The sequence below is a fragment of the Carettochelys insculpta genome, chromosome 2 (genome assembly GCF_033958435.1).
Source record: "Carettochelys insculpta isolate YL-2023 chromosome 2, ASM3395843v1, whole genome shotgun sequence".
Taxonomy (NCBI): Eukaryota; Metazoa; Chordata; order Testudines; family Carettochelyidae; genus Carettochelys; species Carettochelys insculpta.
In genome coordinates, this window is record NC_134138.1 from 193,228,036 (window position 1) to 193,240,954 (window position 12,919).

The window sequence follows — 12,919 nt, forward strand, 5'->3', positions numbered from 1 at the left end:
GCGATGGCTTGCGGGCTCCAGGCCTGCCGCTTTTCTTTCGCCAGCGCCTGGTGTGGCCCGCGGGCAGCGGGCGTGGCAGTCCAGCGGTCCCGTCGGCCCCTCCCTGCGCAGCCCGTTGCGCGGCTGGGGGCCGGGCGGGGGGCTGGTAAGCGGGAGGGCTGTGGGGCCCGGCCCGGCCCTGCGTCCCGTTGCAGGCCTTCGGGTTAGCGTGAGCAGGGCAGCCCTTTCCCAGCATGCCTGCTGGCCCTGTAAAACGTGGTGGGAGGGCGGGCGCAGGTGCCTGAAGGCGTCCGTTTCGGGGCAGCCCTCGCCCCCGGGGAAGGCGGCAGGCCTGGAAGCGTCCCTGGCTGGGGGCCCGCGAGGGGGAGGTGTGGGGCTGGGGGCCTCGGGGGTGGAGGGGGCGTCCCGGCCCGCCTGCCCCCGGGGAGGGGCTCGGTGAAGGGGAGGGGGGCCCGTGGCGGGCGAGGCCGCGGGGGCCGGCGCCCCCGTTTTGCGGGAGAGAGGAAACGGCCGTCGCAGCGTGGGCGTGAGGCGCCGTAGGGGGCGCGGGAGCGGGCGTGGGCGTTGGGAGGCAGCCCCGCGGCGGGCGTGGGGTGTGGTCGTGGGCAGGGTTCCCCGTAAGCTGAGCGCGCGGTGGGCGGCCCGGGAGGGCGTGGTGTGCCGTCCACGTGCGGGAGGGGGGAGGCGCCCCCGGGCGCTGGCAGCGGGCAGCATGTGTCGGTGCGGGTGGGTGTCAGGTGCCCCCGCCCCCCTGGTGGTGGTGCAGATAAGGACATGGTTTGCGGGCGGGCGCGTGGGTTGGGGCGCTGTTGTCGGGCGCGGGGGAAGGCGAGAGCGGGAGGCTGTGTGGGGGTGAGCGGGCGTGGGAGGCCTTGGGGAGGGAGGGAGGCGTGGTAGGATGGGAGGTGTGAGGTAGCGTTGGGGGCCGGTGTGGGGAGGCGTTGTGCGGGGCCGGGCGGTGGGGAGAGGCGTCGGCAGCAGGAGGTGGGGCGTGCGGGGCTGGTGTGCAGCAGGCCGAGGCTGCGGGCTGCCTTAAAGGCAGGCAAAGGGAGCAGTTGCAGCGTCTACGGCCATACCACCCTGAACACGCCCGATCTCGTCTGATCTCGGAAGCTAAGCAGGGTCGGGCCTGGTTAGTACTTGGATGGGAGACCTCCTGGGAATACTGGGTGCTGTAGGCTTTTTGCCGCTGGCTCGCTTTTGCCGCCTGGTCCTCGCTTGCCCGGACGAAGGTGTCCCCGGCCGTGGCCCAGGGGAAGCGGGGGGGGCGAGGGCGAGGGCTTGCGGGCTCCAGGCCTGCCGCTTTTCTTTCGCCAGCGCCTGGTGTGGCCCGCGGGCAGCGGGCGTGGCAGTCCAGCGGTCCCGTCGGCCCCTCCCTGCGCAGCGCGTTGCGCGGCTGGGGGCCGGGCGGGGGGCTGGTAAGCGGGAGGGCTGTGGGGCCCGGCCCGGCCCGGCCCTGCGTCCCGTTGCAGGCCTTCGGGTTAGCGTGAGCAGGGCAGCCCTTTCCCAGCATGCCTGCTGGCCCTGTAAAACGTGGTGGGAGGGCGGGCGCAGGTGCCTGAAGGCGTCCGTTTCGGGGCAGCCCTCGCCCCCGGGGAAGGCGGCAGGCCTGGAAGCGTCCCTGGCTGGGGGCCCGCGAGGGGGAGGTGTGGGGCTGGGGGCCTCGGGGGTGGAGGGGGCGTCCCGGCCCGCCTGCCCCCGGGGAGGGGCTCGGTGAAGGGGAGGGGGGCCCGTGGCGGGCGAGGCCGCGGGGGCCGGCGCCCCCGTTTTGCGGGAGAGAGGAAACGGCCGTCGCAGCGTGGGCGTGAGGCGCCGTAGGGGGCGCGGGAGCGGGCGTGGGCGTTGGGAGGCAGCCCCGCGGCGGGCGTGGGGTGTGGTCGTGGGCAGGGTTCCCCGTAAGCTGAGCGCGCGGTGGGCGGCCCGGGAGGGCGTGGTGTGCCGTCCACGTGCGGGAGGGGGGAGGCGCCCCCGGGCGCTGGCAGCGGGCAGCATGTGTCGGTGCGGGTGGGTGTCAGGTGCCCCCGCCCCCCTGGTGGTGGTGCAGATAAGGACATGGTTTGCGGGCGGGCGCGTGGGTTGGGGCGCTGTTGTCGGGCGCGGGGGAAGGCGAGAGCGGGAGGCTGTGTGGGGGTGAGCGGGCGTGGGAGGCCTTGGGGAGGGAGGGAGGCGTGGTAGGATGGGAGGTGTGAGGTAGCGTTGGGGGCCGGTGTGGGGAGGCGTTGTGCGGGGCCGGGCGGTGGGGAGAGGCGTCGGCAGCAGGAGGTGGGGCGTGCGGGGCTGGTGTGCAGCAGGCCGAGGCTGCGGGCTGCCTTAAAGGCAGGCAAAGGGAGCAGTTGCAGCGTCTACGGCCATACCACCCTGAACACGCCCGATCTCGTCTGATCTCGGAAGCTAAGCAGGGTCGGGCCTGGTTAGTACTTGGATGGGAGACCTCCTGGGAATACTGGGTGCTGTAGGCTTTTTGCCGCTGGCTCGCTTTTGCCGCCTGGTCCTCGCTTGCCCGGACGAAGGTGTCCCCGGCCGTGGCCCAGGGGAAGCGGGAGGGCGAGGGCGAGGGCTTGCGGGCTCCAGGCCTGCCGCTTTTCTTTCGCCAGCGCCTGGTGTGGCCCGCGGGCAGCGGGCGTGGCAGTCCAGCGGTCCCGTCGGCCCCTCCCTGCGCAGCCCGTTGCGCGGCTGGGGGCCGGGCGGGGGGCTGGTAAGCGGGAGGGCTGTGGGGCCCGGCCCGGCCCTGCGTCCCGTTGCAGGCCTTCGGGTTAGCGTGAGCAGGGCAGCCCTTTCCCAGCATGCCTGCTGGCCCTGTAAAACGTGGTGGGAGGGCGGGCGCAGGTGCCTGAAGGCGTCCGTTTCGGGGCAGCCCTCGCCCCCGGGGAAGGCGGCAGGCCTGGAAGCGTCCCTGGCTGGGGGCCCGCGAGGGGGAGGTGTGGGGCTGGGGGCCTCGGGGGTGGAGGGGGCGTCCCGGCCCGCCTGCCCCCGGGGAGGGGCTCGGTGAAGGGGAGGGGGGCCCGTGGCGGGCGAGGCCGCGGGGGCCGGCGCCCCCGTTTTGCGGGAGAGAGGAAACGGCCGTCGCAGCGTGGGCGTGAGGCGCCGTAGGGGGCGCGGGAGCGGGCGTGGGCGTTGGGAGGCAGCCCCGCGGCGGGCGTGGGGTGTGGTCGTGGGCAGGGTTCCCCGTAAGCTGAGCGCGCGGTGGGCGGCCCGGGAGGGCGTGGTGTGCCGTCCACGTGCGGGAGGGGGGAGGCGCCCCCGGGCGCTGGCAGCGGGCAGCATGTGTCGGTGCGGGTGGGTGTCAGGTGCCCCCGCCCCCCTGGTGGTGGTGCAGATAAGGACATGGTTTGCGGGCGGGCGCGTGGGTTGGGGCGCTGTTGTCGGGCGCGGGGGAAGGCGAGAGCGGGAGGCTGTGTGGGGGTGAGCGGGCGTGGGAGGCCTTGGGGAGGGAGGGAGGCGTGGTAGGATGGGAGGTGTGAGGTAGCGTTGGGGGCCGGTGTGGGGAGGCGTTGTGCGGGGCCGGGCGGTGGGGAGAGGCGTCGGCAGCAGGAGGTGGGGCGTGCGGGGCTGGTGTGCAGCAGGCCGAGGCTGCGGGCTGCCTTAAAGGCAGGCAAAGGGAGCAGTTGCAGCGTCTACGGCCATACCACCCTGAACACGCCCGATCTCGTCTGATCTCAGAAGCTAAGCAGGGTCGGGCCTGGTTAGTACTTGGATGGGAGACCTCCTGGGAATACTGGGTGCTGTAGGCTTTTTGCCGCTGGCTCGCTTTTGCCGCCTGGTCCTCGCTTGCCCGGACGAAGGTGTCCCCGGCCGTGGCCCAGGGGAAGCGGGGGGGGCGAGGGCGAGGGCTTGCGGGCTCCAGGCCTGCCGCTTTTCTTTCGCCAGCGCCTGGTGTGGCCCGCGGGCAGCGGGCGTGGCAGTCCAGCGGTCCCGTCGACCCCTCCCTGCGCAGCCCGTTGCGCGGCTGGGGGCCGGGCGGGGGGCTGGTAAGCGGGAGGGCTGTGGGGCCCGGCCCGGCCCGGCCCTGCGTCCCTTTGCAGGCCTTCGGGTTAGCGTGAGCAGGGCAGCCCTTTCCCAGCATGCCTGCTGGCCCTGTAAAACGTGGTGGGAGGGCGGGCGCAGGTGCCTGAAGGCGTCCGTTTCGGGGCAGCCCTCGCCCCCGGGGAAGGCGGCAGGCCTGGAAGCGTCCCTGGCTGGGGGCCCGCGAGGGGGAGGTGTGGGGCTGGGGGCCTCGGGGGTGGAGGGGGCGTCCCGGCCCGCCTGCCCCCGGGGAGGGGCTCGGTGAAGGGGAGGGGGGCCCGTGGCGGGCGAGGCCGCGGGGGCCGGCGCCCCCGTTTTGCGGGAGAGAGGAAACGGCCGTCGCAGCGTGGGCGTGAGGCGCCGTAGGGGGCGCGGGAGCGGGCGTGGGCGTTGGGAGGCAGCCCCGCGGCGGGCGTGGGGTGTGGTCGTGGGCAGGGATCCCCGTAAGCTGAGCGCGCGGTGGGCGGCCCGGGAGGGCGTGGTGTGCCGTCCACGTGCGGGAGGGGGGAGGCGCCCCCGGGCGCTGGCAGCGGGCAGCATGTGTCGGTGCGGGTGGGTGTCAGGTGCCCCCGCCCCCCTGGTGGTGGTGCAGATAAGGACATGGTTTGCGGGCGGGCGCGTGGGTTGGGGCGCTGTTGTCGGGCGCGGGGGAAGGCGAGAGCGGGAGGCTGTGTGGGGGTGAGCGGGCGTGGGAGGCCTTGGGGAGGGAGGGAGGCGTGGTAGGATGGGAGGTGTGAGGTAGCGTTGGGGGCCGGTGTGGGGAGGCGTTGTGCGGGGCCGGGCGGTGGGGAGAGGCGTCGGCAGCAGGAGGTGGGGCGTGCGGGGCTGGTGTGCAGCAGGCCGAGGCTGCGGGCTGCCTTAAAGGCAGGCAAAGGGAGCAGTTGCAGCGTCTACGGCCATACCACCCTGAACACGCTCGATCTCGTCTGATCTCGGAAGCTAAGCAGGGTCGGGCCTGGTTAGTACTTGGATGGGAGACCTCCTGGGAATACTGGGTGCTGTAGGCTTTTTGCCGCTGGCTCGCTTTTGCCGCCTGGTCCTCGCTTGCCCGGACGAAGGTGTCCCCGGCCGTGGCCCAGGGGAAGCGGGAGGGCGAGGGCGAGGGCTTGCGGGCTCCAGGCCTGCCGCTTTTCTTTCGCCAGCGCCTGGTGTGGCCCGCGGGCAGCGGGCGTGGCAGTCCAGCGGTCCCGTCGGCCCCTCCCTGCGCAGCCCGTTGCGCGGCTGGGGGCCGGGCGGGGGGCTGGTAAGCGGGAGGGCTGTGGGGCCCGGCCCGGCCCTGCGTCCCGTTGCAGGCCTTCGGGTTAGCGTGAGCAGGGCAGCCCTTTCCCAGCATGCCTGCTGGCCCTGTAAAACGTGGTGGGAGGGCGGGCGCAGGTGCCTGAAGGCGTCCGTTTCGGGGCAGCCCTCGCCCCCGGGGAAGGCGGCAGGCCTGGAAGCGTCCCTGGCTGGGGGCCCGCGAGGGGGAGGTGTGGGGCTGGGGGCCTCGGGGGTGGAGGGGGCGTCCCGGCCCGCCTGCCCCCGGGGAGGGGCTCGGTGAAGGGGAGGGGGGCCCGTGGCGGGCGAGGCCGCGGGGGCCGGCGCCCCCGTTTTGCGGGAGAGAGGAAACGGCCGTCGCAGCGTGGGCGTGAGGCGCCGTAGGGGGCGCGGGAGCGGGCGTGGGCGTTGGGAGGCAGCCCCGCGGCGGGCGTGGGGTGTGGTCGTGGGCAGGGTTCCCCGTAAGCTGAGCGCGCGGTGGGCGGCCCGGGAGGGCGTGGTGTGCCGTCCACGTGCGGGAGGGGGGAGGCGCCCCCGGGCGCTGGCAGCGGGCAGCATGTGTCGGTGCGGGTGGGTGTCAGGTGCCCCCGCCCCCCTGGTGGTGGTGCAGATAAGGACATGGTTTGCGGGCGGGCGCGTGGGTTGGGGCGCTGTTGTCGGGCGCGGGGGAAGGCGAGAGCGGGAGGCTGTGTGGGGGTGAGCGGGCGTGGGAGGCCTTGGGGAGGGAGGGAGGCGTGGTAGGATGGGAGGTGTGAGGTAGCGTTGGGGGCCGGTGTGGGGAGGCGTTGTGCGGGGCCGGGCGGTGGGGAGAGGCGTCGGCAGCAGGAGGTGGGGCGTGCGGGGCTGGTGTGCAGCAGGCCGAGGCTGCGGGCTGCCTTAAAGGCAGGCAAAGGGAGCAGTTGCAGCGTCTACGGCCATACCACCCTGAACACGCCCGATCTCGTCTGATCTCGGAAGCTAAGCAGGGTCGGGCCTGGTTAGTACTTGGATGGGAGACCTCCTGGGAATACTGGGTGCTGTAGGCTTTTTGCCGCTGGCTCGCTTTTGCCGCCTGGTCCTCGCTTGCCCGGACGAAGGTGTCCCCGGCCGTGGCCCAGGGGAAGCGGGGGGGGCGAGGGCGAGGGCTTGCGGGCTCCAGGCCTGCCGCTTTTCTTTCGCCAGCGCCTGGTGTGGCCCGCGGGCAGCGGGCGTGGCAGTCCAGCGGTCCCGTCGGCCCCTCCCTGCGCAGCGCGTTGCGCGGCTGGGGGCCGGGCGGGGGGCTGGTAAGCGGGAGGGCTGTGGGGCCCGGCCCGGCCCGGCCCTGCGTCCCGTTGCAGGCCTTCGGGTTAGCGTGAGCAGGGCAGCCCTTTCCCAGCATGCCTGCTGGCCCTGTAAAACGTGGTGGGAGGGCGGGCGCAGGTGCCTGAAGGCGTCCGTTTCGGGGCAGCCCTCGCCCCCGGGGAAGGCGGCAGGCCTGGAAGCGTCCCTGGCTGGGGGCCCGCGAGGGGGAGGTGTGGGGCTGGGGGCCTCGGGGGTGGAGGGGGCGTCCCGGCCCGCCTGCCCCCGGGGAGGGGCTCGGTGAAGGGGAGGGGGGCCCGTGGCGGGCGAGGCCGCGGGGGCCGGCGCCCCCGTTTTGCGGGAGAGAGGAAACGGCCGTCGCAGCGTGGGCGTGAGGCGCCGTAGGGGGCGCGGGAGCGGGCGTGGGCGTTGGGAGGCAGCCCCGCGGCGGGCGTGGGGTGTGGTCGTGGGCAGGGTTCCCCGTAAGCTGAGCGCGCGGTGGGCGGCCCGGGAGGGCGTGGTGTGCCGTCCACGTGCGGGAGGGGGGAGGCGCCCCCGGGCGCTGGCAGCGGGCAGCATGTGTCGGTGCGGGTGGGTGTCAGGTGCCCCCGCCCCCCTGGTGGTGGTGCAGATAAGGACATGGTTTGCGGGCGGGCGCGTGGGTTGGGGCGCTGTTGTCGGGCGCGGGGGAAGGCGAGAGCGGGAGGCTGTGTGGGGGTGAGCGGGCGTGGGAGGCCTTGGGGAGGGAGGGAGGCGTGGTAGGATGGGAGGTGTGAGGTAGCGTTGGGGGCCGGTGTGGGGAGGCGTTGTGTGGGGCCGGGCGGTGGGGAGAGGCGTCGGCAGCAGGAGGTGGGGCGTGCGGGGCTGGTGTGCAGCAGGCCGAGGCTGCGGGCTGCCTTAAAGGCAGGCAAAGGGAGCAGTTGCAGCGTCTACGGCCATACCACCCTGAACACGCCCGATCTCGTCTGATCTCGGAAGCTAAGCAGGGTCGGGCCTGGTTAGTACTTGGATGGGAGACCTCCTGGGAATACTGGGTGCTGTAGGCTTTTTGCCGCTGGCTCGCTTTTGCCGCCTGGTCCTCGCTTGCCCGGACGAAGGTGTCCCCGGCCGTGGCCCAGGGGAAGCGGGAGGGCGAGGGCGAGGGCTTGCGGGCTCCAGGCCTGCCGCTTTTCTTTCGCCAGCGCCTGGTGTGGCCCGCGGGCAGCGGGCGTGGCAGTCCAGCGGTTCCGTCGGCCCCTCCCTGCGCAGCCCGTTGCGCGGCTGGGGGCCGGGCGGGGGGCTGGTAAGCGGGAGGGCTGTGGGGCCCGGCCCGGCCCTGCGTCCCGTTGCAGGCCTTCGGGTTAGCGTGAGCAGGGCAGCCCTTTCCCAGCATGCCTGCTGGCCCTGTAAAACGTGGTGGGAGGGCGGGCGCAGGTGCCTGAAGGCGTCCGTTTCGGGGCAGCCCTCGCCCCCGGGGAAGGCGGCAGGCCTGGAAGCGTCCCTGGCTGGGGGCCCGCGAGGGGGAGGTGTGGGGCTGGGGGCCTCGGGGGTGGAGGGGGCGTCCCGGCCCGCCTGCCCCCGGGGAGGGGCTCGGTGAAGGGGAGGGGGGCCCGTGGCGGGCGAGGCCGCGGGGGCCGGCGCCCCCGTTTTGCGGGAGAGAGGAAACGGCCGTCGCAGCGTGGGCGTGAGGCGCCGTAGGGGGCGCGGGAGCGGGCGTGGGCGTTGGGAGGCAGCCCCGCGGCGGGCGTGGGGTGTGGTCGTGGGCAGGGATCCCCGTAAGCTGAGCGCGCGGTGGGCGGCCCGGGAGGGCGTGGTGTGCCGTCCACGTGCGGGAGGGGGGAGGCGCCCCCGGGCGCTGGCAGCGGGCAGCATGTGTCGGTGCGGGTGGGTGTCAGGTGCCCCCGCCCCCCTGGTGGTGGTGCAGATAAGGACATGGTTTGCGGGCGGGCGCGTGGGTTGGGGCGCTGTTGTCGGGCGCGGGGGAAGGCGAGAGCGGGAGGCTGTGTGGGGGTGAGCGGGCGTGGGAGGCCTTGGGGAGGGAGGGAGGCGTGGTAGGATGGGAGGTGTGAGGTAGCGTTGGGGGCCGGTGTGGGGAGGCGTTGTGCGGGGCCGGGCGGTGGGGAGAGGCGTCGGCAGCAGGAGGTGGGGCGTGCGGGGCTGGTGTGCAGCAGGCCGAGGCTGCGGGCTGCCTTAAAGGCAGGCAAAGGGAGCAGTTGCAGCGTCTACGGCCATACCACCCTGAACACGCCCGATCTCGTCTGATCTCGGAAGCTAAGCAGGGTCGGGCCTGGTTAGTACTTGGATGGGAGACCTCCTGGGAATACTGGGTGCTGTAGGCTTTTTGCCGCTGGCTCGCTTTTGCCGCCTGGTCCTCGCTTGCCCGGACGAAGGTGTCCCCGGCCGTGGCCCAGGGGAAGCGGGGAGGGCGAGGGCGAGGGCTTGCGGGCTCCAGGCCTGCCGCTTTTCTTTCGCCAGCGCCTGGTGTGGCCCGCGGGCAGCGGGCGTGGCAGTCCAGCGGTCCCGTCGGCCCCTCCCTGCGCAGCCCGTTGCGCGGCTGGGGGCCGGGCGGGGGGCTGGTAAGCGGGAGGGCTGTGGGGCCCGGCCCGGCCCTGCGTCCCGTTGCAGGCCTTCGGGTTAGCGTGAGCAGGGCAGCCCTTTCCCAGCATGCCTGCTGGCCCTGTAAAACGTGGTGGGAGGGCGGGCGCAGGTGCCTGAAGGCGTCCGTTTCGGGGCAGCCCTCGCCCCCGGGGAAGGCGGCAGGCCTGGAAGCGTCCCTGGCTGGGGGCCCGCGAGGGGGAGGTGTGGGGCTGGGGGCCTCGGGGGTGGAGGGGGCATCCCGGCCCGCCTGCCCCCGGGGAGGGGCTCGGTGAAGGGGAGGGGGGCCCGTGGCGGGCGAGGCCGCGGGGGCCGGCGCCCCCGTTTTGCGGGAGAGAGGAAACGGCCGTCGCAGCGTGGGCGTGAGGCGCCGTAGGGGGCGCGGGAGCGGGCGTGGGCGTTGGGAGGCAGCCCCGCGGCGGGCGTGGGGTGTGGTCGTGGGCAGGGTTCCCCGTAAGCTGAGCGCGCGGTGGGCGGCCCGGGAGGGCGTGGTGTGCCGTCCACGTGCGGGAGGGGGGAGGCGCCCCCGGGCGCTGGCAGCGGGCAGCATGTGTCGGTGCGGGTGGGTGTCAGGTGCCCCCGCCCCCCTGGTGGTGGTGCAGATAAGGACATGGTTTGCGGGCGGGCGCGTGGGTTGGGGCGCTGTTGTCGGGCGCGGGGGAAGGCGAGAGCGGGAGGCTGTGTGGGGGTGAGCGGGCGTGGGAGGCCTTGGGGAGGGAGGGAGGCGTGGTAGGATGGGAGGTGTGAGGTAGCGTTGGGGGCCGGTGTGGGGAGGCGTTGTGCGGGGCCGGGCGGTGGGGAGAGGCGTCGGCAGCAGGAGGTGGGGCGTGCGGGGCTGGTGTGCAGCAGGCCGAGGCTGCGGGCTGCCTTAAAGGCAGGCAAAGGGAGCAGTTGCAGCGTCTACGGCCATACCACCCTGAACACGCCCGATCTCGTCTGATCTCGGAAGCTAAGCAGGGTCGGGCCTGGTTAGTACTTGGATGGGAGACCTCCTGGGAATACTGGGTGCTGTAGGCTTTTTGCCGCTGGCTCGCTTTTGCCGCCTGGTCCTCGCTTGCCCGGACGAAGGTGTCCCCGGCCGTGGCCCAGGGGAAGCGGGAGGGCGAGGGCGAGGGCTTGCGGGCTCCAGGCCTGCCGCTTTTCTTTCGCCAGCGCCTGGTGTGGCCCGCGGGCAGCGGGCGTGGCAGTCCAGCGGTCCCGTCGGCCCCTCCCTGCGCAGCCCGTTGCGCGGCTGGGGGCCGGGCGGGGGGCTGGTAAGCGGGAGGGCTGTGGGGCCCGGCCCGGCCCTGCGTCCCGTTGCAGGCCTTCGGGTTAGCGTGAGCAGGGCAGCCCTTTCCCAGCATGCCTGCTGGCCCTGTAAAACGTGGTGGGAGGGCGGGCGCAGGTGCCTGAAGGCGTCCGTTTCGGGGCAGCCCTCGCCCCCGGGGAAGGCGGCAGGCCTGGAAGCGTCCCTGGCTGGGGGCCCGCGAGGGGGAGGTGTGGGGCTGGGGGCCTCGGGGGTGGAGGGGGCGTCCCGGCCCGTCTGCCCCCGGGGAGGGGCTCGGTGAAGGGGAGGGGGGCCCGTGGCGGGCGAGGCCGCGGGGGCCGGCGCCCCCGTTTTGCGGGAGAGAGGAAACGGCCGTCGCAGCGTGGGCGTGAGGCGCCGTAGGGGGCGCGGGAGCGGGCGTGGGCGTTGGGAGGCAGCCCCGCGGCGGGCGTGGGGTGTGGTCGTGGGCAGGGATCCCCGTAAGCTGAGCGCGCGGTGGGCGGCCCGGGAGGGCGTGGTGTGCCGTCCACGTGCGGGAGGGGGGAGGCGCCCCCGGGCGCTGGCAGCGGGCAGCATGTGTCGGTGCGGGTGGGTGTCAGGTGCCCCCGCCCCCCTGGTGGTGGTGCAGATAAGGACATGGTTTGCGGGCGGGCGCGTGGGTTGGGGCGCTGTTGTCGGGCGCGGGGGAAGGCGAGAGCGGGAGGCTGTGTGGGGGTGAGCGGGCGTGGGAGGCCTTGGGGAGGGAGGGAGGCGTGGTAGGATGGGAGGTGTGAGGTAGCGTTGGGGGCCGGTGTGGGGAGGCGTTGTGCGGGGCCGGGCGGTGGGGAGAGGCGTCGGCAGCAGGAGGTGGGGCGTGCGGGGCTGGTGTGCAGCAGGCCGAGGCTGCGGGCTGCCTTAAAGGCAGGCAAAGGGAGCAGTTGCAGCGTCTACGGCCATACCACCCTGAACACGCCCGATCTCGTCTGATCTCGGAAGCTAAGCAGGGTCGGGCCTGGTTAGTACTTGGATGGGAGACCTCCTGGGAATACTGGGTGCTGTAGGCTTTTTGCCGCTGGCTCGCTTTTGCCGCCTGGTCCTCGCTTGCCCGGACGAAGGTGTCCCCGGCCGTGGCCCAGGGGAAGCGGGGGGGGGCGAGGGCGAGGGCTTGCGGGCTCCAGGCCTGCCGCTTTTCTTTCGCCAGCGCCTGGTGTGGCCCGCGGGCAGCGGGCGTGGCAGTCCAGCGGTCCCGTCGGCCCCTCCCTGCGCAGCCCGTTGCGCGGCTGGGGGCCGGGCGGGGGGCTGGTAAGCGGGAGGGCTGTGGGGCCCGGCCCGGCCCTGCGTCCCGTTGCATGCCTTCGGGTTAGCGTGAGCAGGGCAGCCCTTTCCCAGCATGCCTGCTGGCCCTGTAAAACGTGGTGGGAGGGCGGGCGCAGGTGCCTGAAGGCGTCCGTTTCGGGGCAGCCCTCGCCCCCGGGGAAGGCGGCAGGCCTGGAAGCGTCCCTGGCTGGGGGCCCGCGAGGGGGAGGTGTGGGGCTGGGGGCCTCGGGGGTGGAGGGGGCGTCCCGGCCCGCCTGCCCCCGGGGAGGGGCTCGGTGAAGGGGAGGGGGGCCCGTGGCGGGCGAGGCCGCGGGGGCCGGCGCCCCCGTTTTGCGGGAGAGAGGAAACGGCCGTCGGAGCGTGGGCGTGAGGCGCCGTAGGGGGCGCGGGAGCGGGCGTGGGCGTTGGGAGGCAGCCCCGCGGCGGGCGTGGGGTGTGGTCGTGGGCAGGGTTCCCCGTAAGCTGAGCGCGCGGTGGGCGGCCCGGGAGGGCGTGGTGTGCCGTCCACGTGCGGGAGGGGGGAGGCGCCCCCGGGCGCTGGCAGCGGGCAGCATGTGTCGGTGCGGGTGGGTGTCAGGTGCCCCCGCCCCCCTGGTGGTGGTGCAGATAAGGACATGGTTTGCGGGCGGGCGCGTGGGTTGGGGCGCTGTTGTCGGGCGCGGGGGAAGGCGAGAGCGGGAGGCTGTGTGGGGGTGAGCGGGCGTGGGAGGCCTTGGGGAGGGAGGGAGGCGTGGTAGGATGGGAGGTGTGAGGTAGCGTTGGGGGCCGGTGTGGGGAGGCGTTGTGCGGGGCCGGGCGGTGGGGAGAGGCGTCGGCAGCAGGAGGTGGGGCGTGCGGGGCTGGTGTGCAGCAGGCCGAGGCTGCGGGCTGCCTTAAAGGCAGGCAAGGGGAGCAGTTGCAGCGTCTACGGCCATACCACCCTGAACACGCCCGATCTCGTCTGATCTCGGAAGCTAAGCAGGGTCGGGCCTGGTTAGTACTTGGATGGGAGACCTCCTGGGAATACTGGGTGCTGTAGGTCTTTTGCCGCTGGCTCGCTTTTGCCGCCTGGTCCTCGCTTGCCCGGACGAAGGTGTCCCCGGCCGTGGCCCAGGGGAAGCGGGAGGGCGAGGGCGAGGGCTTGCGGGCTCCAGGCCTGCCGCTTTTCTTTCGCCAGCGCCTGGTGTGGCCCGCGGGCAGCGGGCGTGGCAGTCCAGCGGTCCCGTCGGCCCCTCCCTGCGCAGCGCGTTGCGCGGCTGGGGGCCGGGCGGGGGGCTGGTAAGCGGGAGGGCTGTGGGGCCCGGCCCGGCC

At 74.1% G+C, this 12,919-nt stretch overlaps 10 non-coding genes across 10 annotated transcripts; all 10 read left to right on the forward strand.

Annotated features, from left to right (window-relative positions):
• The first annotated feature begins 1,062 nt into the window (after nt 1–1,062).
• Nucleotides 1,063–1,181, forward strand: LOC142009924 (5S ribosomal RNA). The gene has a single exon (XR_012644681.1). It is a non-coding gene; the product is annotated as a 5S ribosomal RNA (ribosomal RNA).
• Nucleotides 1,182–2,340: 1,159 nt separating this feature from the next.
• On the forward strand, nt 2,341–2,459 carry LOC142009925 (5S ribosomal RNA). Its single transcript, XR_012644682.1, has one exon. It is a non-coding gene; the product is annotated as a 5S ribosomal RNA (ribosomal RNA).
• Nucleotides 2,460–3,612: 1,153 nt separating this feature from the next.
• On the forward strand, nt 3,613–3,731 carry LOC142009943 (5S ribosomal RNA). Its single transcript, XR_012644700.1, has one exon. It is a non-coding gene; the product is annotated as a 5S ribosomal RNA (ribosomal RNA).
• A 1,159-nt stretch (nt 3,732–4,890) lies between these two features.
• Nucleotides 4,891–5,009, forward strand: LOC142009936 (5S ribosomal RNA). The gene has a single exon (XR_012644693.1). It is a non-coding gene; the product is annotated as a 5S ribosomal RNA (ribosomal RNA).
• A 1,153-nt stretch (nt 5,010–6,162) lies between these two features.
• Nucleotides 6,163–6,281, forward strand: LOC142009926 (5S ribosomal RNA). The gene has a single exon (XR_012644683.1). It is a non-coding gene; the product is annotated as a 5S ribosomal RNA (ribosomal RNA).
• A 1,159-nt stretch (nt 6,282–7,440) lies between these two features.
• LOC142009927 (5S ribosomal RNA) lies at nt 7,441–7,559 on the forward strand. The gene has a single exon (XR_012644684.1). It is a non-coding gene; the product is annotated as a 5S ribosomal RNA (ribosomal RNA).
• Nucleotides 7,560–8,712: 1,153 nt separating this feature from the next.
• On the forward strand, nt 8,713–8,831 carry LOC142009928 (5S ribosomal RNA). The gene has a single exon (XR_012644685.1). It is a non-coding gene; the product is annotated as a 5S ribosomal RNA (ribosomal RNA).
• Nucleotides 8,832–9,985: 1,154 nt separating this feature from the next.
• LOC142009929 (5S ribosomal RNA) lies at nt 9,986–10,104 on the forward strand. Its single transcript, XR_012644686.1, has one exon. It is a non-coding gene; the product is annotated as a 5S ribosomal RNA (ribosomal RNA).
• Nucleotides 10,105–11,257: 1,153 nt separating this feature from the next.
• LOC142009931 (5S ribosomal RNA) lies at nt 11,258–11,376 on the forward strand. Its single transcript, XR_012644688.1, has one exon. It is a non-coding gene; the product is annotated as a 5S ribosomal RNA (ribosomal RNA).
• A 1,155-nt stretch (nt 11,377–12,531) lies between these two features.
• LOC142009932 (5S ribosomal RNA) lies at nt 12,532–12,650 on the forward strand. The gene has a single exon (XR_012644689.1). It is a non-coding gene; the product is annotated as a 5S ribosomal RNA (ribosomal RNA).
• The last annotated feature ends 269 nt before the right edge of the window (nt 12,651–12,919 follow it).